Genomic DNA, 27,546 nt, shown 5'->3' with positions numbered 1-27,546 from the left:
TTGACTTGGTTACATCTCACTAAGGGTAGCAGTTTGTCATTTTAAAATATTTTCCTCTCTGCTCTCTTGGTTTTTAGTCTTATTTAATGGAAAAACCTTTTATTTTTTACAGAAGGATCATTTGAGGATCATTTAATGAGACAGAAGCAAACTTTAGAGAGTAGATACCTAATATACAAAAATGCGAAGATGAGTTAATTAATTTTGTTAAATCTCAATGACGAAATAATTATTTTCCCTTATTTTATTTCAAAGCTCACCCTTCAGAGTATTGGGAAGAAGGTATAGAGTTAGAGTAACGTTTTAAGTATTTTAGATAAAAAAAAAATACCATCCTAGTATTGATATTTGGACATTAATTTAAATTTAGAAATTAACCTTTTAAGGAACTTAGCTTTTCTGGCTCAATTAGAGCATGGCGAGTTGAGTTGAGGTCGTAGTTCGAAGAAATGTTTAACCTTTTTAAGGCACTTAGCCTTTTTCGGCTCACTAGAGTATGGTGAGTTAAGTCTTTAGTTCGGAGAAGATATTTAACATTTTAAGGCACTTAGCCTTTTTCGTCTCACCTAAAGCATGAGAGTTGAGCCCCTAGCTCAAAGAAGGTGTTTAACCTTTTAAAGGCACTTACCATTTTTTAGCTCACTTAAAGCATGACGAGTTGAGTCCGTAGCTCGGAGAAGGTGCTTAACTTTTTTAAGGCACTTAGCATTTTCTGGCTTATTTAGAGCATGACGAGTTGACCCTACAGCTCAGAAAAAATACTTATCCTTTTTAAAGCATTTAGCCTTTTTTGACTCACTTAGAACATGGTAAGTTAAGCCTGTAGCTCGAAGAAATCAAGCACTTAGCCTAAGAGAAATTGAGCACTTAACTACCTTATGACAAATAATAAATATAAATTTAATTTTGATTTTTCCATTTAATACATAGCATTAAGCTACTAAATAATATAATAGCATGGTTCAAATAAATAAATAGATAAATATTAAAAAATATAATGAGAAAAAATTTATCTCTTTTTTCAAGGTCTCCTTTCTTTATCTTGAATGGTTGAATTATTTGATTTTTTTAATACCCGGCACTTGGTTATTAAATAATATAATTATATAACTCAAATAAATAAATAATTTTCAATAATATAATTATATCATGGCAAGAGATTTTAGACAATAGTCATAAATAAAAAATAAACGCTATGTTAAATATAATTCACCTTTTATAAGAGTATCAGCGGTATAATCTCCTAAAATTAGGAAATAATAAAGTCATACATAGTAATATCATCTAAATAAAATAATGTACGGACAAACAAGTGGATTTTAGCATATATGCCAAAATATATAAATATAATTTCAAATTAATCAGATCATTAGATTGATGAGACAAAAACATTTCAAAGATAAAAACAAGATAATTTTAGAATTGTATTAAATCTTAGTTTTAAGGTGGCCAGAAGCACTTACTATCATACATGGTGTGAAGCTTTTCTCGACTTGTGTCAATCCATGAAGCAAGACAAAGAATGGCCTTTCGTTGTTTTGATTAAATATTAAAAAGAATAAAATCACAAGGTAAAAAAAAAAAAAAAAACGTGAATTATCCAAAGACTTTTCGCTGTAATCCTAGCTATAGAAGTAAAAAATAATAAATAAAAAAAAGGTGCACATGCTACCCACAAAATATTGATATTTGAAGAAATTCCATAATCAATTTCATGGTTTTCAAGATAAAGATAAAAATATTATTTTTCCTTTCAGTTTCTAAGCTAATTCAAAAATCAATGTACATGCATTCGAATTCTGCTCAACTTCAACTACAATTCAGAAATTTACTAGTCTTTTTCTTTTTTTTTTTTTTTGTTCTTGTTTTATTGTTTGATTATATGGAAAAACAAGTTCATGTTTTTGTTGGTTATATCAAAAGCAAAGTAAGAAGAATTCAATGAAAATCACAGAGTAAATTGTAGAAGAAGATGTATTGATAATGAGAAAAATACATCGATCTGTTTGCAAAAAAGTTTCTCATGCTCTTCACATACAGATGGCTGCAACATACACCAAGATTGTTGACATCAATGGTAATTAGTAGGAAGCTTAGCTGGCAGCTTTACAATTGTTTCTCATGCTCTAGGAAAGTTTTTGTAGCTGTAATTTTCCAGACACATAATTGTAGAATTTTCTTGAGCATGATCTTCACATACAGATTAACCAGTAGAAGAACTAATAGCTGATCAGAGTAAATAGGTGATGTTAATTAATCTGCGAAAACTTAATTTATAGACTAAATGTTTATGTCGTCTTTATTTTCAGATGGATGGTCAGGTTAGAAGTTTGTCCAATTTTTGAAAAATCAATTTAGTCTTTGTATAACATGGTAGATTTCACATATAATCCTATGCTTCTACCCTTCTAATTGTCTAAGTAGCAGTTTATTGCCTGTTAATTTCAGTAACCTTCACTGTATTCTGCAGTTTGGAATACAATTGGAAAGTTTGAATGTATTTTTTATGGGGATAAAATAAAAGATCATGGTTTGAGATTACTGATATTTATTTCTGAGAAATTCTGTGAGAAATTCTATGGTGTGCTGAATTAGACAATTTCTACTTGATTGATAGATGGACAAAGCAAGCTCAAAAGTTTGGTAACAAGACAGCTGAGTGGCTTTATAAAAGAGTCTATTATTACAATATTAAGAGAACCAGAGAAGCTGAACAAAGACAAGGAGAGGTCCATTTCTAGATGAATTTTGATTGCAGCCAATGCTTTTCTTGACAATAGAAATTCACATGCTCCTTAACTATTTATTGATTAACCTTTTTGAAATTTAAAACTATATTTTATAATAACAAAAACAAAATAAATGGTGAACGATTAAAAACGCTTGCAAAAAATATATATATATATATATATATACATTTATAATTTCAGTCATTAAATTTATAATAGAAGAAAAAACAACCATTAAAGAATTAATATTAACCGTTGGTTCGTTTTTTTTCTCCCCAATCAAAATTCAAACAAAAGAATGCGAAACCTACAAGTGGCTTGGGTTTATTGTTATTTTTGGATAAGAAGTGAAAATCACATACTATCTAGGTAAGTGAAGGAAGTTCTCTTATCCTCTGGTAAGCTCATTGATAAATTCCTAAACAATTTAGACATATTTTGTTAATAGGTCTAAAAGATTAATCAATTAAAGTTTATAGGTAGTGCACTGGATGTGAAAGCTCACTGAAAATTGCAATCAAATTTTGCACTATAACCAAACGTCGAAATTGAATAACCATTGATCCTTGCAGAGAGTGAAAAGAAAAATTAGAAACCCAAGTAATATGATATGAACTCAAGTTTAAGCTTCAGTTATGAAGGATACCCAGTGGTGGATTTCAATTGAGGAGAAAAGAATAAGAAGAAGAAGAATAATAAAGCAATTAATAACACAACGTGTGACATCCTACCGAGTCGAGTCAGTTCATAGAGTCGAGTTGAGTCAGGCCGAACCAAACCCGGTTGGGGTAGAATGGGTTTATAAGTGGATTTACTTGCACTAGAATATTAAGTTGAGGTATTAAAAGGTAACATGTAGAAAATGTAGGTCTTATTTGGTAATTGCACCATACAATTAAAGAGATGGTTGGGAAGTATACGAGCCTTCCATTTGACCTTGCATTCTTCATTTTCTTCACCTTCATCTTCAACGTTTTCTTCATCTTCATCTTCCTCTTTATCTCCTTCATCTTTCTCTTCATCTCTTTCCCTTCTCCATCCATTTTCATGGTAGTTAAGCATTAAGGCAACCTCTAGTTCTCCAAGTAAGTAGAATTTCTTGAAGCTTTATGCTATTCAACCTCTAATTGAGTTATATCGTAGATAAGTGATAAGAATTCTTATTATAGGTGAAGGAAGTTCAAAGGTAGTAGAAAAAGGAAACTAAAGAAGAGCTCAAGCTTTTTGGAGTAAAGGTTTGATATCTCTTTTCATTTACCATTTTTCTTGCATGAGAACTTGTGTGGTGTGTTGATAATGAGACCATATATTGCTTAGTGTTGAGTGAGAGGACTGGAAATGGTGAGAAAACAGGGGAATGTTGAAACAGGTTTTCTGGAAAAAGAATCAGTGACTTCATCTTGATTTTTACCCTAGTAAATGATGGAATTAGGAGGAGTCATAGAAGAGTTATTTGTTCCTCTATGTGTTAGCTTTACATGGGTTTTTGAATCACCCAAATTGGAGTTGTATATTGAGAGATATGACCAAAAGCGTGCAGCTCGCGAGGTTGGAAGCACGTCGCGCGACCGCGTAGACTGGAAACACGTCGCGCGCTCGCGACTTGCACTTGCGCACTCGCGACTTTGGCCTGAAGCTCTCTGCCTCTCATTTTGCACATTACGCGCTCGCGACTTTCAAGTGCGCGCTCGCGACTCGTGCTCGATAACTCGCTGACTCTCATTTTGCCCTTTACGCGCTCGCGACTTGCAAGTGCACGCTCGCGACTTGCATTTCTGCAGCTCGCGCTCGCGACTTTGCAAGGCGCGCTCGCGACTTTGGTTTTCATGCATTTTTGGACTTCTTTTTCAATGCAATTGGATTCCTTTGCTCACCTTGTATGCCTCCAACCATTCTAAAACAAAAATATAACATTAGAACATGGATCAAACAACATGAAAGCATACAATGATGTGAAATTAAGTGAACATTATGATTTATGAAGTTATGAACATGAGTTATGAACTATTAACGTGATGTTATGTTATACTATTGCCATACCAACATTATGCTCCATTGAGGTTCGGTAGAAACCATGTAGATAAGACCATGTCGCGACATAGGATAGCAGATCTGCACCTCATACAGTTTGGTACTCCGGCTAAAGGCCGTTGAGTGGATATGATTATAAAGGCCATAGCAGCCAAGCATACAGTATTCATACAGTTTCATACAGTTTTTCTTATCACTTCGGTTTCGCTATAACCTTATGGAGCTATACAGATATCTTGACTTCACATTGCATGAATCATACAGTATATTAAACAAAAAGAAAGACCGTCAAGGTAAAAGAATAGTATCATGATATGTATGCTTATATGTGCCATATGTGTTTACATGCTTATTTCTATATATGTATGTGTTTCATTGTTCTTTTTATGATGAGATATCCACTGAGCTCTTTTGCTCAGCGAGTTACCTGTTTAACTCGCAGGTTTTGAGACTGGTCAGTAGAGAGTCAGCTTACAACTGCTGCAGTTCATCTGTAGAAGACTCAGTCTTCAGGGTAGCTAATCATTTTCTTGTATATCTTTAGTCTACCCTTTTTAGGCATGTACAGGGCACACAGTTGGGCCCATTTCATTTTGTAAACAAACATCATGTCTTGTAAATATTCAGTACATTATTAATGTAAATAACATCAGCATGATATTATATTCAATATCCATTATGATTTCAGCATGTCAGGTCAGTTTGTCAACCAGTGTGTAACGTTTCGGCTCGGTTCATTAGGGTTTACGGGTAGACCGGGAAGGGATGTTACATAACGAATAATAAAAATAATTCAATACAACTGCGCAAAGCGCGGAAGACCATTTAGTCATAGACTATTTTAGAGAAAGATTAATAGTATTTAGAGTTTTATTACTTTGAGAACCCTCCTTTCTTTTGAGAAATAATGTTGTATATATAGGGTTCTTTCTTGAACTTCAAGTTAGTATTTAATTACGAGAACTTTTATATTCCTAATTAGGATTCTTTGCTAAATATTCATATTAGTCCTTATAATTGTTGGAGACTTACTTAGAAATTACCACTAAGTCTATGGTTAATATTTATATTCTATCGATGTTTAAAACAACATATGTTATCACATAATCAACATATTCTAAATACTATTAATTTTTCTCTAAAAATGGTCTCTGATATCTTAGAGTCTATCAAACATAAATGTTGGAATTCCTTTAACAAATTCAATCTAACTTGAGATAAATATAAACTGTCTAGACAAGTTTTATTTAACTTTTATTAGTAGGAAATGAAATATTATGAATTCAACTTTTATTAATAGGAAATGAAATATCATGAATATGAGCAAGAAAAGGAAAGTCCTTTTTTTAGGAAATAGCCAAAAAAGAATAAAATCTAAAATGAAACATAGTATTTAATTATTATAAATTTAATATTAAATACTAACATGTTTACTGTATTTGGATTCAAAGACCTACAACCCTTTATTTTTTATTTTTTGAAAGAGAAAACTACAAATTCATTATGTCAAAGAAGAAGAATCCAACAATAAACTTAGGAAATGATCCCAAACCTGGAAGCGAACAACTATATGATACTCTAGCAAGCTTCTGACCATCACTGGCAGCTTGCCTCGTTACCCACTTGAATCTAATATTAAGCCTAGCTTCTAAGATTGATTTACAATCCAAAACTATCAATCCCAGTGGTGAATAATCCACCTTAGAAGAAACCATCGCAAAATATAAAAGTTAAGAGTCAAAATAAACACAAAAAGATCTAAAAATATTTATCTCTAATAAATAGCAAAGAACTACGAAATGCAAGAGCTTCAACTATAAAAGAGTCCAACCCGCATTCTTGATAACCAGAAGCTGCCCTGACTACCTAGCCCCTCACCATCCTCAATAATTGTTATGGGGTCCCTCCGACATGTGGGACCCATATACATTTGAAAAAATAAAACACACATTTTAGAAGGAATCAAAGTTGACAGCGAAAGTTATTCAAAGGTTGGCAACCAACTATGACATAAATGGAAAGTCGTGTGTAACTCACACGCGGCTCTCACATTACCGCTCTCGTATCCTCTCCTATAAATAGACGAGATTGCTAAGCCTCAATACACAGCACACACAGCAGAAAGAAAGAGACAATGTAGCGAGAGAGTTTTCTAGTTTTAGGATGGGTTTTCTAAAACTAGGGGAGAAAAAAATAGTGAGTAAATTATTATGGGATGTTTTTTGGGAAACACTTTGTATGCCACTATTTTTGTATTACTCTCTATGTACCTACTATTTTTAATAGTGGAAGAATTATTCGGAGTTTGTCCCGTGGACGTAGCCCTAAAACAGTTGAGGGTAAACCACGTAAATTTCTGTGTGTCCCATTTCTATTTTTCCGCTGCGTCAATTTTCTCTTAATTGATTGAAAGGGCCCAACGAGTGGTATCAGAGCTGATGCCCAAAAACTGGTATCAGAGCTGATTCCTAAGAAGTGGTATCAGAGCCGAAGGTTTCGGCAGGTCCAGTCGGTCAGATAGCGGTACCGGATCCATGGATATATTTTGAAAATAAATATACCACGACGAAGAGAAAATTACGACGAGTCCATTGGTATTGTTCGCTCGGAAAGACGTTGCAGAATCGACTTAGTGATGAATAGTAAAATAGTAACTCGCTGTTGATAGTGAATAGTTACTATTGGCGTTATGTTGTGAGCCACACTATTACGTATAGTACTATTCACGTATACAAGTACTATTCATGTATAGTACTATTTACGTGTACAGTTACTGTTCATGCATACAGTTACTATTCGAGTATACTATTACTATTCATGGTCACTATTCACGTATACTACTGTTCACGTATACGGTTTATGTTGGGGATGATATTCTGCACAAGTCAAAATGGATAAGCAAAATGATCAGTCTGAATGGCGCATATTACCATATATGGAGAAATGAGAGATCTCCTTATGGTAATCAAAATGCATTTGCCTGTGTTTAGTTGAACTAAACTGGAAGACAAGACCGATGAGGAATGGGCTTTTGGAGCATGCATCCAAATCTCGGTTGGTAGATTTGATGATGAAGGTTTCTATATCACCTTCAGAAATGGTCAGTGGAAGCTCACAAAAGGTTCATTTGTGGCAGCTAAAGACCGAAAGCTGTATGTGATGCATGCGAAACTCTCCCAATATACTTTGAGTGTAGCGGAAAATGACAGTACAGTTGAATTGTGGCATAAACGACTACGCCACATGAGTAAGAAAACTTTGGCAAGAAGGAACATACTACCTGGATCGGATGAAGTTCACCTAGACAAGTGTCCTGATTGTATGGCGGGAAAGCTAAGTAGAGTAGCTTTCAAGATTACCCCTCCTTCTAGAATAAAGAATGTATTAAATCTTATTCATTCAGATTTGTGTGGACCATTGACAATGTCATATGGTGGAAATCGATATTTTGTGATATTTATCGATGACCATTCTAGGAAGACCTGTGTAACATCCCTTTCCGGTCCACCCGTTAACCCGAATGAACCGAGCCGAGACGCTACAATCTGGTTGAACTTATATCCTGTCATGCTGATATCATCCTGTATGCTAACTATGAATATAAAACACTCCCAATTAAACTCCAAACTTCCAATATTTCCAACTAATCATCATAACACAACAACACTTTATATATATATAGCCATAACTGTATAAATCCTCAATAGCATTTAATATCCAGCAATTAAGTGCATTCATGATCTATATCAAGTCTTCATGACCTAATCATACCAACTATAGTAACATATTTCATATTCAATCATTTCCTCCAAATACTTACACCACAATAATTACATGCTTCCATTATTTTTACAATCATTATTATTCTTATCTCCAACTACTTATACCAAAATAATTACATGCTTCACTTATATTTACAATCACATAGGCTCTAACAAATGGAATAATTATACATGCCATAAATCTTAATACATGCCAAAATTCTTAATTATACAACTCTCAATCTACTATGACCAAATTAGTCACTTCTGCTTTGAACGTACTCCTCAAGTCTTCAAGTACCAACCATGATCTTCAACCTACGCGTGATAAAAATCAACGCGCTGAGTATAAAACTCAGTGGTACTCATAATTCACATACTTAATAAAGTGCGATAGCAACTAACTTAAAATACAAATTCATAAAGCATTGACCATCATAGAATCAGTAAATTTCAACATAAATGTCTCTTTATAGCAACGAATAAACTTCTAATTCATAAACATCAATAATTTAGTTCTAATTATCTCATAACCCCTTTACATGAACCTGTAATCACACATTATGATACTAGCATGATCTTACCTGCTGTTCATTGTGTTGTATGGATGAGATCATTAAACATGTAAGAATACATAACAGTATATGTTCATTGTCTTACTTGCTATTCATTATGCTGTATGACTTATGCACTTTTAGTCACATCATATAAGTTATGATTAATAACATCTCAAGACTGTATGGCTCCTTAAGAATTAAATAAATAAACTTGTAAGCATATATAACATAATACTTTCATAATCTTACCTGATGTTCTTTATGTTGTATGAACTCTGCAACTTTGATTAAACTCAGTGAATATCACAATGAATGAAGAAACATATAAGCACATACATATGTAGAAATAAACATTTACTCACATATGGAATGTAAGCACACATATCATGATACTTTCATTTTCCCTTAATGATCTTTCTTGCTGTTTAGTATACTGTATGATTATGCAATTTGTAGTCGATATAACTGTATAGCTCCATAAGGTTATAGTGAAACCGAAGTGATAAGAAAAACTGTATGAAACTGGATGAAACTGTATGCTTGGCTGCTGTGGCCTGTATAATCATATCCACTCAACGGCCTGTAGCCGGAGTACCAAACTGTATGGGGTGCAGATCTGCTATTCTATGTCGCGACATAGCCTTATCTACATGGTTTCTACCTAACCTCAATGGAGCATAATGTTGGTATGTCAATGGATAAAACAAATGCATAGTAACTGTGTCATAATTTGCATGCTTGTGTCATGTTATTTTCACTTGCTTTTGTCATAAAATTAACTGCTTCATCATTTCATAAAATTTACTGCTTACCTGTATGCTGATAGCCTCGCCAAGCGGACAACTTGTGTCATGTTAGTTTCACACCATTTGCATGCTTGCATTTTGTGTTTATACATGTGTTCATGTTGTCTTTTTGCTTTAAAATGATTGAAGACATACAAGTTGAGAAAAGGAATACAATTGCATAGAATGCATAACTTCACACACCATTTCACATCATTTCACAATTGCATAGAATACAATTACAAGTTGTGTTTACCTCATTTCACATCATTTGCATGCTTGCATGTTATTTTGATGCATGTTCTAATGTTGTCTTTTTGTTTTAAATTGATTGGAGGCATATAAGTTGAGTAAAGGAATACAATTGCATTGAAAAAGAAGTCCAAAAGTGCATGAAAACACATGTCGAGAGCGCGTCTTTCAAAGTCGCGAGCGCGAGATGCAAAAAATGAGAGTCTGTGTGTTATCAGGCACAAGTCGCGAGCGCGCACTTGAAAGTCGCGAGCGCGTAGAGTGCAAAATGAGAGACAGTGAGTTCTCAAGCCAAATTCGCGAGCGCGCGAGGAAGGTCGCGAGCGCTTACAGGCCAAGGGCTAAGTCGCGAGCGTGCAGTGCAAAATTGCGAGAGCGTAAAGCACCAAATAAGAGTCAGAGAGTTTCAGGTGAAAGTCGCGAGCGCGCAAATGAAAGTCGCGATCGCGAGCTCTTCATGCAATTCGCGCGCGCGCGTTTTCCAGCCTGCACAGTCTGTACTCTTTTGACCATATCTCTCAATATATAACTCCGATTTGGGTGATTCAAAAACCCATGTAAATCTAACACATAGAGGAACAAATAACTCTTGTATGACACTTCCTAATTCCATCATTAAATGGGGTAAAAATCAAGGTGAAGTTACTGGTAACTTTTCCAGCAAAACTTGTTTCAGCATGAACTCAATATCTACTTCATTTATTCATTTCATCTCATGCTTTTTCACCATTTTCAGTCATCTTACTCAACATGAAACAACATACTTTCTCATTATCAACACACCACACAAATTCTCATGCAAGGAAATTAATTAAACGAAAAGAGATAGCACACCTTCACTCCAAAAAGCTTGAACTCTTCTTTTTAGCTTCCTTTTACCTTTGAGCTCACTTCTCCTATACATAAGAATTCTTATGCATCATCTAAAAATATCACCAAATGATTCAAGTATGAAATTCAAGAAGGTTTACTTACTTGGATAGAATAGAAGTTGAATTAATGCTTGAATCCCATTAAAATCTTCACTACCATTAAAAGTGATGGAGAAAGGAAAGTGGAAGAGGAAAGTAGAGGAAGAAGATGAAGATAAGGATGAAGAAATGAAAATGAATGGAACTCACGGGTACATCTCCAAAATATCATGGATTTTTATGTGAAAATTACCAAATGGTACCTCAAGTGTCAAAATGGTACAACTTAATACCTCAACTTTATATTTTAGTACAAGCAAGTCCTAATCCTTATACTTTGATCTTTTTGTTTCCTTCAATTAAGTCCACTTCTTCTCCTTATTTCATTCTAGCCCACTCTAGACTCTAATGGCTCGAACCGGGTTTTAGAGCAGCCCGACTCGACTCTAAGCAACGACTCGATTCAATAGAAAAATGGGACATTACAACCTGGGTATACACATTGAAGTCTTCTAAACCTGGTTGAGAGACAGACAGGCAAGAAGCTCAAGTGTATCAGGATAGATAATGGTGGAGAATACACTGGGCCATTTGATGCTTTCTGCAAAGAGCATGGCATTCGACATCAAACGACACCTCCCAATATGCCACAACTGAATAGTTTGGCTGAGAGGATGAACAGAACTTTGATGGAGAGAGTCAAATGTCTACTCTCACATGCAAAGTTGTCTAAAAGATTTGGGGTGAAGCGTTACTCACAACAGTTCGTCGTTCACTATGTTTCCCTGTACAGTATGTTACTCTAGAGAGAATATGGTTAGGAAAGGATGTTTCCTATGATCATTTGCGGGTTTTAGTTGCAAAGCCTTCATACATGTCCCGAAGGATGAACGGTCGAAGCTTGATGTCAAGACTAGACAGTGTGTATTCATTGGCTATGGCCAATAAGTTTTATGACCCAATCCAGAAGACGATTATAAGAAATTGTGATGATGTATTTGTTGAAGATTAGACTATTGAAGATATAGAAGCAGAGTGCCAATAGATTTGATGAAGACTCAACAGACATACAGAGAGTCCCTCCAATAGAACGCAGACAAATTGGAGATGAAGAAAATGTTCCATAAGAACAAGTGCCAGAATTAGAAAATCCAGAAGTTCCTAATGAAAATGAACCAGATGAAGATTATGGTGTTCATATTCAACCATCAGCACCGGAAGGTTCTCAAACATTAAGAAGATCTAGTAGAGTCTGACAACCATCTACTAGATATCCAGTCAATGAGTATGTACTGACGACTGACGGGGGAGAACCTGAAAGCTTTGAAGATGCTATGGAAATGAACACAAGAGGATCTGGATTGGAGCCATGCAAGATGAAATGAAGTCCTTGCATGAGGATGAAACATTTGAGCTGGTGAAGTTGCCTAAATGCAAGAAAGCTTTGAAGAACAAGTGAGTGTTCAGGATCAAGCAGAAAGAACACAGCTCCCAACCACGATTCAAAGCTAAACTGGTTGTGAAAGGATTCAATCAAAGAAAGGGTATTGATTTTGATCTTTTCACCAGTTGTGAAATGACATCCATACGGACAGTGCTCGGAACGGCCGCCAGTTTTGATATGGAAATTGAGCAAATGGATGGAAAGACTACCTTCCTACATGGATATTTAGAAGAAGAAATATACATGGAGCAGTTAGAGGGTTTCGTAGAAAAAGAGGATTGTGTTTGCAAACTGAAGAAGAGCCTGTACGGCTTGAAGCATGCACCGAGACAGTGGTACAAGAAGTGTTATAGGGGAGCATGGCTACAGAAAGACTACTTTAGATCACTATGTTTCTATGAAGAAATTCTCTGATGATGACCACATTGTTTTTGCTCTATATGGTTGATATGGTGACTGTTGGTCAGAATTAATAGCTTGAAGAAATAGATAAGTAAGTCTTTTGCTATGAAAGACTTGGGACCAGCAAAGTAGATTCTTGGCATGAAGATTATAAGGAATCGAAGAGCCAAGAAATTATGGTTGTCACATGAGAAGTACATTGAGAGAGTACCTCAAAGGTTTAGAATGGAAAAAGCTAAAGCGGTTAGTTATCCTCTTACTAATCACTTTAAATTGAGCTCTAAACAGTGCCCTTCTACGGATGGAGAGAAGGAGGAAAAGGAAAAGATTCCATATGCTTCAGCAGTTAGAAGATTGATGAATGCCATGGTTTGTACATGGCCAGATATTGCTCACTTAGTTGGAGTAATGAGTCGATTTCTTTCAAATCCTGGAAAGGAACAGTGGACTGCAGTGAAATGAATTTTCATGATATCCGATCACATTTGCAGGGGCAGCCGTGTCGTGGTAATCAAGATTACAGAAGTGTGTTGCTCTGTCAACAACTAAGGCAAAAGGAGAAGTTTAAGTTGTGTGTCAAAGCGCCAAGAATGGAGAATCCCACCATGTCGTCGGGAGGGGGAGAATTGTTGTGGGGTCCCTCCGACATGTGGGACCCACATACATTTGAAAAAATAAAACACACGTTTTTTTAGAAGGAATCAAAGTTGGCAACGAAAGTTATTCAAAGGTTGGCAACCAACCATGACATAAATGGAGAGCCGTGTGTAACTCACACACGGCTCTCACATTACCTCTCTCGTATCCTCTCCTATAAATAGACGAGATTGCTAAGCCTCAATACACAACACACACAACAGAAAGAAAGAGACAATGTAGCTAGAGAGTTTTCTAGTTTTAGGATGGGTTTCCTAAAACTAGGGGAGAAAAAAATAGTGAGTAAATTATTATGGGATGTTTTTTGGGAAACACTTTGTGTGCCACTATTTTTGTATTACTCTCTGTGTACCTACTATTTTTAATAGTGGAAGAATTATTCGGAGTTTGTCCCGTGGACGTAGCCCTAAAACAGTTGAGGGTGAACCACATAAATTTCTGTGTGTCCCATTTCTATTTTTCCGTTGCGTCAATTTTCTCTTAATTGAATGAAAGGGCCTAACGAGTGGTATTAGAGCTGATGCCCAAAAACTGGTATCAGAGCTGATTCCTAACAATAATCACACCACAGCTGGCCAGATCTTGGGATTCAAACACTGCACAATCCACATAAGCATGTCAGTCCACATTATCGGCGTTCACCAGCAATAGCGAAGGAGTTGTGGTTGGTCCCCTACTGTTCACTACAGAAGAAACGGACCTATTGTCATGTGCCAATTGCAAATCATGCAAAGTCATGCAACTTTAGATGTAAATGTCCACCGAAGTGGTCCATTTCTGCTGCAATATGAACTCATTTCTCAATTTCCACAGATGCCATGCACAAATAGCAAAGAACTCCATGTTCTCGGTGGTTCCATTGTCCAAAACCTGCAAAAAGAGTTATGGAAATAAAACATTATCCCTAAGGACTCCAAAGCTACTCCTTCTCCAAACCTCCTTAGCTCGATCATAGTGAACCAAACACATGATTAATATCTTTCAATGTTCACAAAAAGACATTTATCTACCGCATTAGTACCTTTCGTTCTCAACCGATCTTTAGCAGGAATAAAATTTCTAAGAGCACGCCACATGAAGTCCCAAATCTTTAGAGGTACTCTAAGCTTCCAAATCTTGCTCCATTCCCTATTAATCCTATTAGGTTCCTGACCCAAGACTCTAAGACCCATTAATCCTATTAGTGTTTCTTTTCATAAAATGGAGAGTTTCAAAAGCCACAAGAATATTATCTGTTATCATTTTGCCCAGAACAAAAGCTGACTAAGAATTTCGAAATCACATAGGGTAAAATCTTTTTAAGATGATTCACTAGGACTTTAGAAAAGATTTTATACAATACATTACAGTGTGAAATCATTCTATAGTCTTTTAAACTAACAATATCATTATTAGGGATAAGCGCAATTAACATATCAGTTAGTGAAGTAGGGAAAAGTACCTCTCTGAAGCCAGTCTCTGCACCTTCTAAATACATCGTCTCCTACAATTTGCAAATATTTCTAGAGAAAAAAAAAAAGATTTAGCCCGTTCGGCCATGGTGCTTTGTTTGGGTGCATTTGAAACACAGCTTCATTGACCTCTCCATAATAACTGGCATTATCAACATAGCTTATCCTCATCTGACACCCTTTGATTAACCATCCCTATAAGTCGTTCCCTATCCAACGAAGATTGCTAAAAAACTTTTGTAAAAGAATCTCATACCAATAATTTTAGCTCCTCCTTCATTATAACAAGCCAACCAACTCATCTTAAAGCCTCCCAATTTTATTGAACCAACGTCGAGCCTTAATCTGATTATGAAAGAACCTGCTACTTTGGTCTCCATGGATATACCAAAATTGCTTCGCTAATTGTCCCATGCGAAGCCTCCTGAAGTAAAACATTATTCCATTCCTCTCGCAACAATTCCACATCTGAATTGGAAAGCCTACCTTAACCGGTCTCAAGATAAGCAGAAAGAATCCTTTTCTTCCTCCAAAATTTCTTATTCTGAGTCGAACCCCCACTGTTTTAATGCCTGAATACAGTTCTGATGTTCAGCTATAACATCTCAATCCGGATGCTACTACCATGCCTATTTTACAATCGATAAAGACTCATCGTTGGCTAGCTAAGCTTTATCGAAGCAAAAAGCTTTCTGCTTATTCAAACCGCTACTTGGAGTTGTATCCATGAATGATGGCAAATGATGAGAAGTTGGAGCCGCAATAATGCGTAGAACAGTGCTAAGAAAAATATCAGCCCGTTTTGAAGCTTCATCAGGTTTAACAATGCTAATTTCCTCTTCCAAATCCATCTTAGCCTCCTGATCTGATATGAATGTATCCAACTCCATCCTTTCTTTCATCCTGACAATACTAACTGAAGTAATCTACATGCCACATAATGATGCCTTGAATATCAAGGATTGTAATGGATATGAATCACGCTATCAGATCCCCTAAATCTCGTTGCATCATTGCATGGTTGGAATGTCCAAATTTGCAAATCCAAGAGCTAATTTGCTGAGTTATCCTTGCCGGAACCCTTATGCGATCATCCCATTTCGGCTTTAACCTCCTCCGGCTTCCTACTCAACCTCAAATCGCACAATGATTCACCATGGCCCAATCGACCACACAAGAAACAGAATATCCAATGTCACTCTTAATTGCACGAATTGATTAGGGTGGATAGCAAGGTTACGTGTGTCACAAGTCTTAAACTTGCCAGAAAGTTACCAAGAATTAGAGCCATTTGTTCCGTCATGTATCCGGCAGGCAGGTCATGTACCTATATATAAAAATCCACCTCTAGCAAAGGGATAGTCAATAAGTCTCCATCTCCATTGACAGAAGTCCACACCAAAAGATGACGGTTAAAGGTCCAAGGGCCACCCTCCAAAACTCATTCAAAATCCACATGGTTATAGAAACGAAAAAGGAATTGTTTCACCCCAAGTTCATATATGTCTATACTGCCAAGCAGGTACCACAAATCGCAAAAAGAAAATACTGATGCTGATTGGAATGATATTTCTATAAACGCAAAAACTATTAATATTCTTCATTGTGCTTTAGATCCAATAGAGTACAACAAAGTGTCTGGATGTAAGTCTGCAACGAAAGTCTAGGAAAAACTTAGAGTTACCTATGAGGGTACAGATAGAGTGAAAGAATCCAGAATTAATATCCTTTGGAGAGAATATGAAATGTTTAGTATGAAAGAGGGAGAAACTATTGCTGAATTAAATTCTAGATTTACTAATATAGTTAATCCTTTGAGAACTCTCGGAAAGGAAATTTTAGAAGATGAGCTTGTTAAGAAAATCCTTAGAATTCTACCAAAAAAAATGGGATTCTATAGGAACTATTATGAATTACAAAGAGACTTCAGTTACTTATGATTATCTTATAGGAGCTCTTGTTTCAGAAGAGATGAAATCTTCTTTGACTGCAGAAGATAAGAAAAAGAAAGGACTGGCTTTGAAAGTAGGTTCCAGTGAAGAAAGTTCTTCTAATCTTGATAGTGATAATTTAGCACTTGTTGCTAAAAGATTCAAAAAGTTCTATAAAACGAGTGGAAGGCCACAGAAAAAGTTTATCAAAAAGAACTTTCCACATAAAAATAGCAACTTACCTAAGAAAGAACCTTCTGAAGTCGTTTGTTATGAATGCAACAAGCCCGGACATATCAAGCCTAACTATCCTAAACTGAAAAAGAAGTCAAAGAAAGAAAAGCTGTAGCAGGCATTCATAGCCGCTTGGAGTGATTCAGATGATTCTAATTCTGAAAGCCAAAGTGATCAAGAAGAAACTGCAAACATCTGTCTAATGGCCAATATCAATTCTTACTCCAAGGAAATCAGCACTCTGACTTCAACACAGAAAGTTGATGAAACAGATGCAACGATCCAAAAGCTTGAACAAAGCAATGTAAGTATTTCTGAACCTGAATCAGAAAATGATCTTTTAGACATTTATAATACCCTTAGCAATGAATTTGAAAAGCTTGTTAGAAAGCATAAAGTTCTTAAGAAGGATTTAAGAAAATTAAAAACTAAATGTAATCATTTAAAAGATGCTTTTTATTAAGAAGTTACATGCAAAGATCTTATCATAGAGATCAAAGATCTTAAAGATTGTAATAATACATTTTCTGAAAATCTGAAACACTTTGAAGAAAAATGTAAGAATCTGAATTCTGAAAAGAATCTGAATTCTGAAAAGAATCTGAATTCTGAAAATGAATCTTTAAAAACTAAGATTCGGATTCTAAAATCAATTTTAGAATCGTTTTTTAAAGAAAAGACAAGTTTTATCTATGATGGCATTTCTAAACAGAATCATGTTTCAAATAAGAAAAATACTGTTTCTAATGTTATGACTTTAGAACATCAGAAATCTGATAGTCTCAATAGAAAGAAAAATCATAGTAAGCTAAAAACACCTGTTACCACTAACCCTCCAAGACCCAATATAAGTTGGGTACCTAAATCTGCTTGATCTTTTCAGATGTGCCTAAGGAGTGAGCTGAAAATAGAAATGTGGTACATGGACAGCGCTTGCTCTAGGCATATGACTGGTGATAGAAAGAAATTCACCAGATTAAAAAAAGAAAAAGGAAGGTATAATAAGCTTTGGAGACAAAGCGAAAGGTAAAATTGTTGGTATTGGTGTTGTAGGTTCTAATCCTTCAATAGAAGATGTATGCTTAGTAGAAGGATTACATTATAACTTGTTAAGTGTAAGTCAGATTTGTGATAAAAATAGAAGAGTGATCTTTGAACCCTCTTATTGTGAAGTTCAGAACATGCATGATAACAAAACTTTATTTGTTGGAAAAAAGGTTTGAGAATATATACCTAGTAGATCTCTCTGATATGCATAACCTAGACATATGCTTAGTTTCTGTTGATAATTCTAGTTGGTTATGGCATAGAAGACTTGGACATGTAAGCATGCACCTTATTTCAAAACTATCTAAGAAAGATTTGGTTCGAGGTTTGCCAAAGTTGAAATTTGAAAAAGATCACATTTGTTATGCTTGTCAATTGGGCAAATAAACCAAAACATCTTTCAAATCTAAGGGCATGGTTTCTACTTCTAGACCTTTAGAATTACCACATCTTGATCTATTCGGACCTATTACTCCTTCGAGTCTTGGAGGAAAATCCTATGCATTTGTTATTGTGGATGACTATTCTAGATTCACCTAGACACTCTTCCTTAGAAATAAGGATGAGTCATGTGACATGTTTGTTCACCTTTGCAAGAAACTACAAAATGAGAAAGGATACAACATCTCTGCAATTAGAAGTGATCATGGAGAAGAATTTGAAAATCAGAAATTCAATGCTTTTTGCAACGAATCAGAAATCTTTCATAACTTCTCAACACCTAGAACACCTCAACAAAATGGAGTAGTGGAACGCAAGAATAGAACACTTTAAGAAATGGCCAGAACCATGCTAAGTGATTCTAAATTACCAAAGTATTTCTGGGCAGAAGCCGTTAACACTACATGCTATATTCTAAACAGGGGTTTGGTAAGATCTAAACTTAAAAAGACTCCATATGAGCTATACAAAGGTAAAAAACCAAATATTGGTTATTTTCATATTTTTGGTTGTAAATTCTTTATTCTAGATAACAAGAAAAATCATCTTGCTAAATTTGATGCTAAATCTTATGAAGGAATTTTTTTAGGATATTCTAGTAATAGTAAAGCATATAGGGTGTTTAATAAGAAAACTCTAGTCGTAGAAGAATCTATTCATGTGCTATTTGATGAATCTGGCTTTACTTCTAGAATTTTAGAAAATGATGATGTTGTAGTCAAGAAAAGCAGAATGAACAATCAGAACAACTAGAACAGCCTGAAAGTGAGCAGAATGTTGATAATCAGGCTGAACTAGAAGATGAACATGAAGATCAGAATGCAATTGAAAGTCAAATGCCAGAAACAGAAAATGAAGATTCTCTATTACCAAAAGAATGGAGATTTCACAAGTATCATCCACAAGAGGACATCATAGATAATCCTTCAGAAAGGATGATGACTAGAGCTCAATATAAGAGATATTTTGGTAATGTTGCTTTCATTTCTCAAATAGAACCTAAAAATTTAGAAGATACTCAAAATGATGAAAATTGGATTATTGCTATGCAAGAAGAGCTAAATCAATTTTAGATAAACTAAGTTTGGAAACTTGTTTCTAGACCTAAAAACCATTCTATTATTGGAACAAAATAGGTGTTTAGAAATAAGCTTGATGAACAAGGTAATGTTGTGAGAAACAAAGCAAAGTTAGTGGCTCAAGGGTACAACCAAGAGGAAGGTATCAATTTTGATGAGACCTTTGCTCCAATTGTAAGACTTGAGGCCATTAGAATGCTTTGTGCATTTGCATGTTTTAAAAACTTCATGTTATATCAAATGGATGTGAAAAGTGTTTTTCAAACGGTTTTCTAAATGAAGAAGTGTATGTAGAACAACCTCCTGGTTTTGAAGTATATAATAAACCAAATCATGTTTACAAACTTACTAACGCTCTTTATGGTTTGAAACAAGCTCCTAGAGCTTGGTATGAAAGATTAAGTAAGTTTTTATTAGAAAATGGTTTTTCTAGAGGAAAGGTCGATACAACACTTTTTATCAAAAATAAAGCACATGATATTCTAGTTGTACAAATCTATGTTGATGACATAGTCTTTGGTTCTACTAATGATCTTCTTTGTAAGGAATTTTCTAAGATTATATAGGGTGCATTGGAAATGAGCATGATGGGAGAATTAAACTTCTTCCTTGGACTTCAAATCGAACAATGTGAAAATGGAATTTTCGTAAACCAAGGTAAATTTACTAGAGAATTGTTGAAACGAATCAAAATGGAGAATGCTAAGGTATGTAGTACACCAATGAGTCCATCCTCAAAATTAGAAAAAGATGAAAAAGGTAAGGATGTGGACATCAAATTGTTTAGAAGTATGATTGGTTCTTTACTATATCTAACGGCAAGCAGACCTGAGATACACTTTAGTGTTTGTTTATGTGCTAGATTTCAGTCGTGTCCTAAAGAATCTCATTTAATTGTTGTAAAAAGAATTTTAAGATATCTTGGTGGAACTTCTAATCTGGGTCTGTGGTATTCTAAAGGTGATACATTTGATCTTGTTGGGTATAGTGATTCTGATTTTGCAGGAAGCAGAATAGATAGAAAAAGCACGTCTGGAACTTGCCAGTTTCTAGGTAGCGCCCTTGTATCATGGTTTAGTAAGAAACAAACATCAGTTGCTCTTTCTACAGCAGAAGTAAAATATATTGCTACTGGAAGCTGTGTTGCACAAGTTCTATGGATCAAGCAACAATTGGAAGACTATGGTCTGAAATTAAAAACAGTGCCAATTAAATGTGACAACATAAGCGCCATTAATCTATCTAAGAATCCAGTCCAGCATTCTAGAACCAAGCATATAGAACTCAAACATCACTTCATACGTGATCATGTTCAAAAAGGTGATATAGTGATTGAGTTCATTCCTACAGAAAAGCAATTGGTAGATATCTTCGCTAAACCTTTGAATGAAAGTCAATTGTGCTTAATTAGAAGAGAACTCGGTATGTTAGTTCTAAACTCTTAACTTTAGAAATCTGTAAGTATGTTCTAAACTGCTTTCTATATTTGAAAGTGAAAGACTTGCTCTGTGATTTTTTTTTATTATATTCTGTGTGATTCTGAAAAACGTACTATTTTAGACAAAATTTAAAAACAGTCAATTTATTTTATTTTATTTTATGTATTATGTCTTCTCTTTATTTAAGTTTTGGCGCTACTATTTTTTAAAAAAATTCTTTGAGTCGGTTTGAATTTCCCCAAAACTGCTTTTATTTTTTATTTTTTTATTTTGTGTTTCTTTCTTTCCTAAAGATTATTTCTCAACCTAAATCGTTTTAGCTTCCTTACTAAAAACTGCTATGTCTTCTCTCTTGCCCTCTTGCAACAAAACCCTAAATCGCTCTCTGCTTCAAAATCCTAACTATGGCCGGATCGAGTTCTATCTCTTCTTCCTCAGACTCCCTGACAGAACAAGAACTTGAACTTCTCAAAAGGTTATCAAAGAAGTATGAACAGAAGGAGTCGAAACAGAAGAAATCTATTGAGGAATCAAAGAAAGAAAAAGAAGAAACAGAAAAATCAAAGAAACAAGTCGCTAGTTCTCGCACCAAAGGTAAATCTGTTCTTTCTCCATAGTCACCTATGCGTTCTTATGTAATAGACTGGAAGTTCTTTGGGAAGGACGAGTTCAACTTCAAGGAACTCTTTGAGTTCCAGGGATGGATGGATTTTTTATCCCTGAACAGACCGTGTTATGAGAATGTGGTTAAGGAGTTTTATGGTTGTCTTAAAACTAGTAGATCAGAATCATTTTCTGTAAAAATTGAAGGAAAAATCAAAGCGTTATCTTATGCTGACTTAAGCAAGATCTTTAATATACCAAACATTGGGTCTAAGGTAACAAAAATCAAAGATATTTCTAGGGTTACCGGATACAAAAAGGAAGAATTTGTTAAGAAAATTGTGAAGAAAGGTTCTGCAAAAAAAAAAAAAAAAAAAAAAAAGGTGTTATTGAATGTTTAAACCTAACTGACAGTATGAAGTGGTTGTATAAATTGATTGTGCACTACATTTATCCAAAGAGTGCATCACTCACTTATGTGAATCAGGTTGAGATGTGCATAATGTGGCACATAACTGAGAAGAAACCCTTCAATCTTTGTCACACCATCTTTGATAAGATGCAGAATAGCCCTAAGAAACTAACCTATGGCATGATGCTCACACATGTGTTTGAATTTTCGGAAGTTAAATTAAATGAGAGTGAGGGTCACAATGTTTCAAAGCTAGACAGTGGGTCTTTGAAACTGAAAGATGAAGAAGGAGACGAAGAAAAAGAAAAAGGAATTGAAGAAGAAAAAAAAAAGAAAGAAAAGGAAGAGAAATTGAAAGAAGAAGAGAAGGAAGAAACAGAGAAAGAAAAGGAGATAGTGGCTGAGGTTGAGACAGAATTAGAAAGGGAAATAGAAAAAGAAAAGGAGAAAGTTGAAGTTAAAACTGAAGAGAAAAAGGATTCTGAAAAGTTTGAGAAAGAAAAGACGGTAGAGATAGAGGAAGCCAGTGATGCAGAAACAGAGAAATTGGAATTGATTGAAGAAGAAAAGGAAACTGAGGCTAAGGCAGAAAAAGAATCTGAGCTTTTATCAGCTCAAAGGAGTAGAGAAGCTATGCTGGGCAGAATGGAAAAAGAGCTTATAGAAGAACACAATAAAGAACTTGATGAGGTAATAAAACAAAGCAAAGCTATGATTGAGGATAATCAGTCCGTTATTGCATCCTTAGAAAGAATGAAGAATATTAATGAAAGAAGGCTAGCTACTCTGAAAGTCAAGTGAACACCCTACACTCCTGCCTCAGAAAAGCCAAAGAGAGTGAAGCACACTGCTGGCAAACACAGAGTTCATGGAACAAAGCCTCCACTGCACCCTTCTTCTAAGCGTCCTGAAAGTTCTACTGAAACTGCTCATGCTTAAAATCTCAAAAGTTCTAAGAGACTTAGAACTGACCCAAAATCCCTCTGATTTATTTTTTTTACTTTATCTGTCTATAATTTGTGAACATTTTTTTTTTTTTGGTTGTGTTTTTTATTTGTTTTTGCTCAGATCTTTACTGACCCTCTTGTATAATGACAAAAAGGGGAAAAACACAGGATATTTTGATGGTTAAGTACTCTGCTAATATGTGGTAACTTTAGTACTTACATCTTATTGCTTAGTATTTTCTAATCTATGTTATTTTGTGAGCTATATGTTTTTACATGATAAACTGATTGGTTAGTTTTTAGAACTTTGATTCTTGTTCTAACGTGTGCTCTGCAGGTTAGACTTAAAATTTCTGTTCTATTTCTAAAGTCAGTTTTTATTCTATTCTTATTGCTCTGATCATATGCTCTGATTATTAGAACTTAAAATTTTCCTCTCTGTTTGTATGTTCTAATATCAGTTTCTAAAATTACTTTCTGTTCTAAGTCCCCATAGATGTTTTACTGCACTAACTCAGGGGGAGTTTTATACATGTTCTAAACCTGCTTCATGATAGAACATATGTCATGTTTAGAACTTATATTTTATTGACATGCATAAATTTAGGGGGAGCACATGTTCTATGTTTGATAAATTTATTGGTTTTGTCATCATCAAAAAGGGGGAGAATGTTGGCTCAAGGGTCAAATATTTATCTTGAGATTTTGATGATTGAAACAAAACAAATAAATTTAAATTAATTATTTGTGCTAATAATATTTTTATGTAGATTATATAAGGAAGGTAATAAATAAACAAGGCAAGTCCTACAATTTCAAGGATCATGAAGACTATTGAAGACCTTAGTGGTTAGATTTTTAGGACTCATTATAGGATAGAGAGAACAATCATTTATAAGCACGAAATTAATTTCTTCTCTCTTTATCAAAAGAATTTTTTGAAAATAACTCTTTAAAAATCAAAAGCTTTTTCATTCTTTGATTATCTCACCTAAAATGGAAAGAGATTTTGTCTCAATCGTTTTTGGTAATAAATATCTTAGAAAAAATTTGTTTTAGTTTTTCAAAAATTATCCTCACAAAGATTCAAAATTTATTCACTTACATAAATTAAAAAGACTTTGTCTCAAACGATTTTGGTAATAAGAATAAATCGAATAAGATTTTTATGCTCTTCATTTTCGAAAACAAATTTTTAAAGAGATCCAAAATCTTGATTTTATCATCTTACCTAAATGAAAGAGACTCTATCTCAAATCATTTTTGGTAAATATTTCTTTCGAAAAAGATTTTTTTTCTATTTTCAAAAATCTTATTTTTAAAGGAAAGCTAGATTTTCTTTTATTCACTTACTAAAAAGAAAAAATATTGACTCAAAAGATTTGGTAACAAAGATTTTTGTATCTTCTAAAAATGGAAAGTCAATATTCTGATTTGAAAAAGGGATTTCACTTTCTAAATATGGGATTCTCATCTCTCTCTATAAAAAGGTATTTCATCTATAACAGATTGTGTAGAGAAAAGAGTTCTCGTTTTAAGAGTATTCGTCCATTGATCATATTTTTTATCTCTCAAAACTTACTCTCTACCCCCTTATTTCTTTTCATCTTAATACTTTACGTTTTATCTTTAAAGAGAAAAGAAATTTTATAACAACTTCTTTTGAAAGCCAGTTCTGATTTCTAAAATCATTTTCTAATCTTAAAAACTATTTTTCCTGTGCTTATATTTGCATTTCTATCTGTCTATTTAGATTCTGTAATCCTTAGTAGACAGGTTTTCATTTGATAAACTTTTGTGTAATAGCTTAGGTGAAAAGCTATTGTGAAATAGGTTATCAAGCCACCTTCTCCGTAAGAGATCCGTAAGAGAGATTCTAATGTCTTAAACTGAGTTTCTGTACTCTGCCAAAAACAGAAAGGGTTGAGGTTAACTAGAACCTTTGGAAAATTTAGTGGGACAAAGGGTAGATCTAGGAGTTGATCTATTGCCTTGTACTGTTGGTTTGTCTCTTACCCTTGAAAAGAGATAACATAGTTGAGGATCTCAAGATGAGTCTTGGGGAATGGATGTAGGCGAGTTAGTGCGAACTACAATAAATCACTGTCTTGATCTTTTTATTTTCTGAGGTTCTGCTTGATACTATTTTATTTACACTTCTATCTATATTTTAGAAAAGCTAAAGTTGTTAAAGGTTTTGATGTTCTAAACTGAAATAAGCTTTATCTATTTCTGAACATTAGAACTCTACACTTCTGCTCAGTGAATATATTAAGTTCTAAATTGTTCTTCTATTTTCAGTATATTTCACTACTTGGGTTTCTAATCAGTTTCCTAATCTTGATTGAAGCTTTGTGAAGCAGTTCAGATTTTAATAACTGTCTCTTACATAGTCTTTTATATTTATCTAAACTTTATGAGGAAGTTCTAAACATAATAGCTTTCCTTCTTAAAGTTGTTTTGATATTGCATAAGAAATTGCGAAGCAGTTCTAATCAATAACTTATTCTCACAAGTGCATTACTTTTCTGCTGCTATAGAATTCTGACTTTGTTTTTAAAGTTAAATTTTTATTTTTAGAAAATCCAATTCACCCCCTTCTTGGGTTGTGCCATACATATTCAGGACCCACAGAGTATTTCTCATGGCCTGAAGTTGATAACATTGTAGGTAAGGAACATATTATTTCTCATTGTTGATAACATTTTAGAGTATTTCTCATACCCACTGTACAATATTCATAACTAGGGTTTACAAGGCCCTGAGGTACTGGGGTAGGGATCTCCTCCTCCTTCGCCAAAACAGCTAAATGGTTGAGGTCAATGCCCATGCTTAAAGGATAGGGGTAGGCATGGCCATATTAAGGTTCACAGAACCGAAATCGGTGGTTCGGAACCGGTCCGAACTGGAATCGAAACCGGTGGGAATCGAAATCGATCCGAACTAGAGGTATATGGTTTGGTTTCAGCTCTAATATTTTGGGAACTGTAAACCAGCGGTTCCAAAAATCGATCGAAACCGGATGGAACCGCCGGTTCAAACCGGTCGATCCGGCGGTTCTAGCCGTTACAAATTGTCAGCAGCCTTTTTTAAAAATTTTTTTGTGAAATCTCTTAATTACGCCCTCTCAACAACTATAAACGGCTATATAACGACTAGTTTCAAGGGTATTTGTGGAAAAATGATTTTTTGGATTTATTATAAATATCTCATTCCATTCCATTTACAATTTCCTCACACAAAAATCTCTACTCTCTCTACTACACTCTACTCTATATTATTCTTCTCTACTCTACAACCTCTCTAATTTTCATTCACAATTTATTGTGAATTAATTTATTCAAATTCCAATCTCTAATTATTCTCTCTATTTTTTTTATTCAATTTTCCAAATTATATATTATTTTCATATAATGGCAAGTGGAGAAAACTCAAATTCTGCTAAGGGCAAGGGAAAGATTGGAGAAACACAATATTCATCTATCCCTACAAACAATATCTTCGATTTCACTCTCAACCGATTTAATTTTGAGGGATATCCAAATGAAATTATGGAAATTCCAACTCAAGAATCTGAATTTAATAATGAGCAATTACAACAAGAGGAAGTGAAAGAGCAAAAGTAAGGTACACAACTTCTTCGAAGAGCAATACAAAGTTCCGACATATTCGCCATTCATTTTACGAAAAAATTCATAAGGTGACAAAATGTTCGATGTAATTTCCAATTATTGTGGAAAATCTTATAAATTTAAACAATCGGGTAGCTATGGATCATTTTGGAAGCATTTGGAGACAAAACATCCAACAAAATAGGAGTTGATCGGTCTCAAACACAAATTTCTGGGTACGCATCATCTAACATTTCTTTATTTTAATATTCTAAAAAAAATAAAAAGAAGAATTAGCAAAAATGATTTCTATAGAACATTTATCTTTTAATTTTGGTGAAAAAGTAGGTTTTAATCAATATTGTCAAAAAGCTTTAAATCCTTTTGCTAAAAGAGTGACAAGAAATACTGTAAAAAGAACTATTATTTCTTTATATAAAAAAAGAAAAAAAAGTCAGCGCTTTTATTTTCTGAAATGAAAATTTGTGTTTTAATTTGTTGTGATATTTGGTGTGATCATTGGCAAATGCATTCTTATATGGGCATTACATGTCATTGGATTGATAATGATTGGAAAATTCAAAAAAGGATTATTGCATTTCATACTTTTGATGATAAACATACTGTAAATAATATTTATAGAATAATTGTTTCAATTTTAGATGAATATAAGTTGACAAAAAATTTTTCAATTTCATTTGATAATGCTTCTGCTAACACTAAATCAATTATTGAACTTAAAAATATTTGTGAACCAAATATTGCTGGAAAATTTTTTCATACAAGATGTGCTTGCCATGTTTTAAATTTATGTGTACAAGA

At 34.2% G+C, this 27,546-nt stretch overlaps 1 long non-coding RNA gene across 1 annotated transcript; it reads left to right on the top strand.

Moving 5' to 3' along the window:
* Window positions 1–3,707: 3,707 nt before the first annotated feature.
* Window positions 3,708–5,279, top strand: LOC149498397 (uncharacterized). The gene is made up of 3 exons (XR_016319414.1): window positions 3,708–3,814; window positions 3,899–3,964; window positions 5,203–5,279. It is a non-coding gene; the product is annotated as an uncharacterized LOC149498397 (long non-coding RNA).
* The last annotated feature ends 22,267 nt before the right edge of the window (window positions 5,280–27,546 follow it).

Source organism: Jatropha curcas, chromosome 2, assembly GCF_041381405.1.
Source record: "Jatropha curcas cultivar XTBG-Jc1 chromosome 2, XTBG_Jcur_1.0, whole genome shotgun sequence".
NCBI classification, from domain to species: Eukaryota; Viridiplantae; Streptophyta; class Magnoliopsida; order Malpighiales; family Euphorbiaceae; genus Jatropha; species Jatropha curcas.
This window is presented reverse-complemented; position numbering and strand designations above follow the sequence as displayed.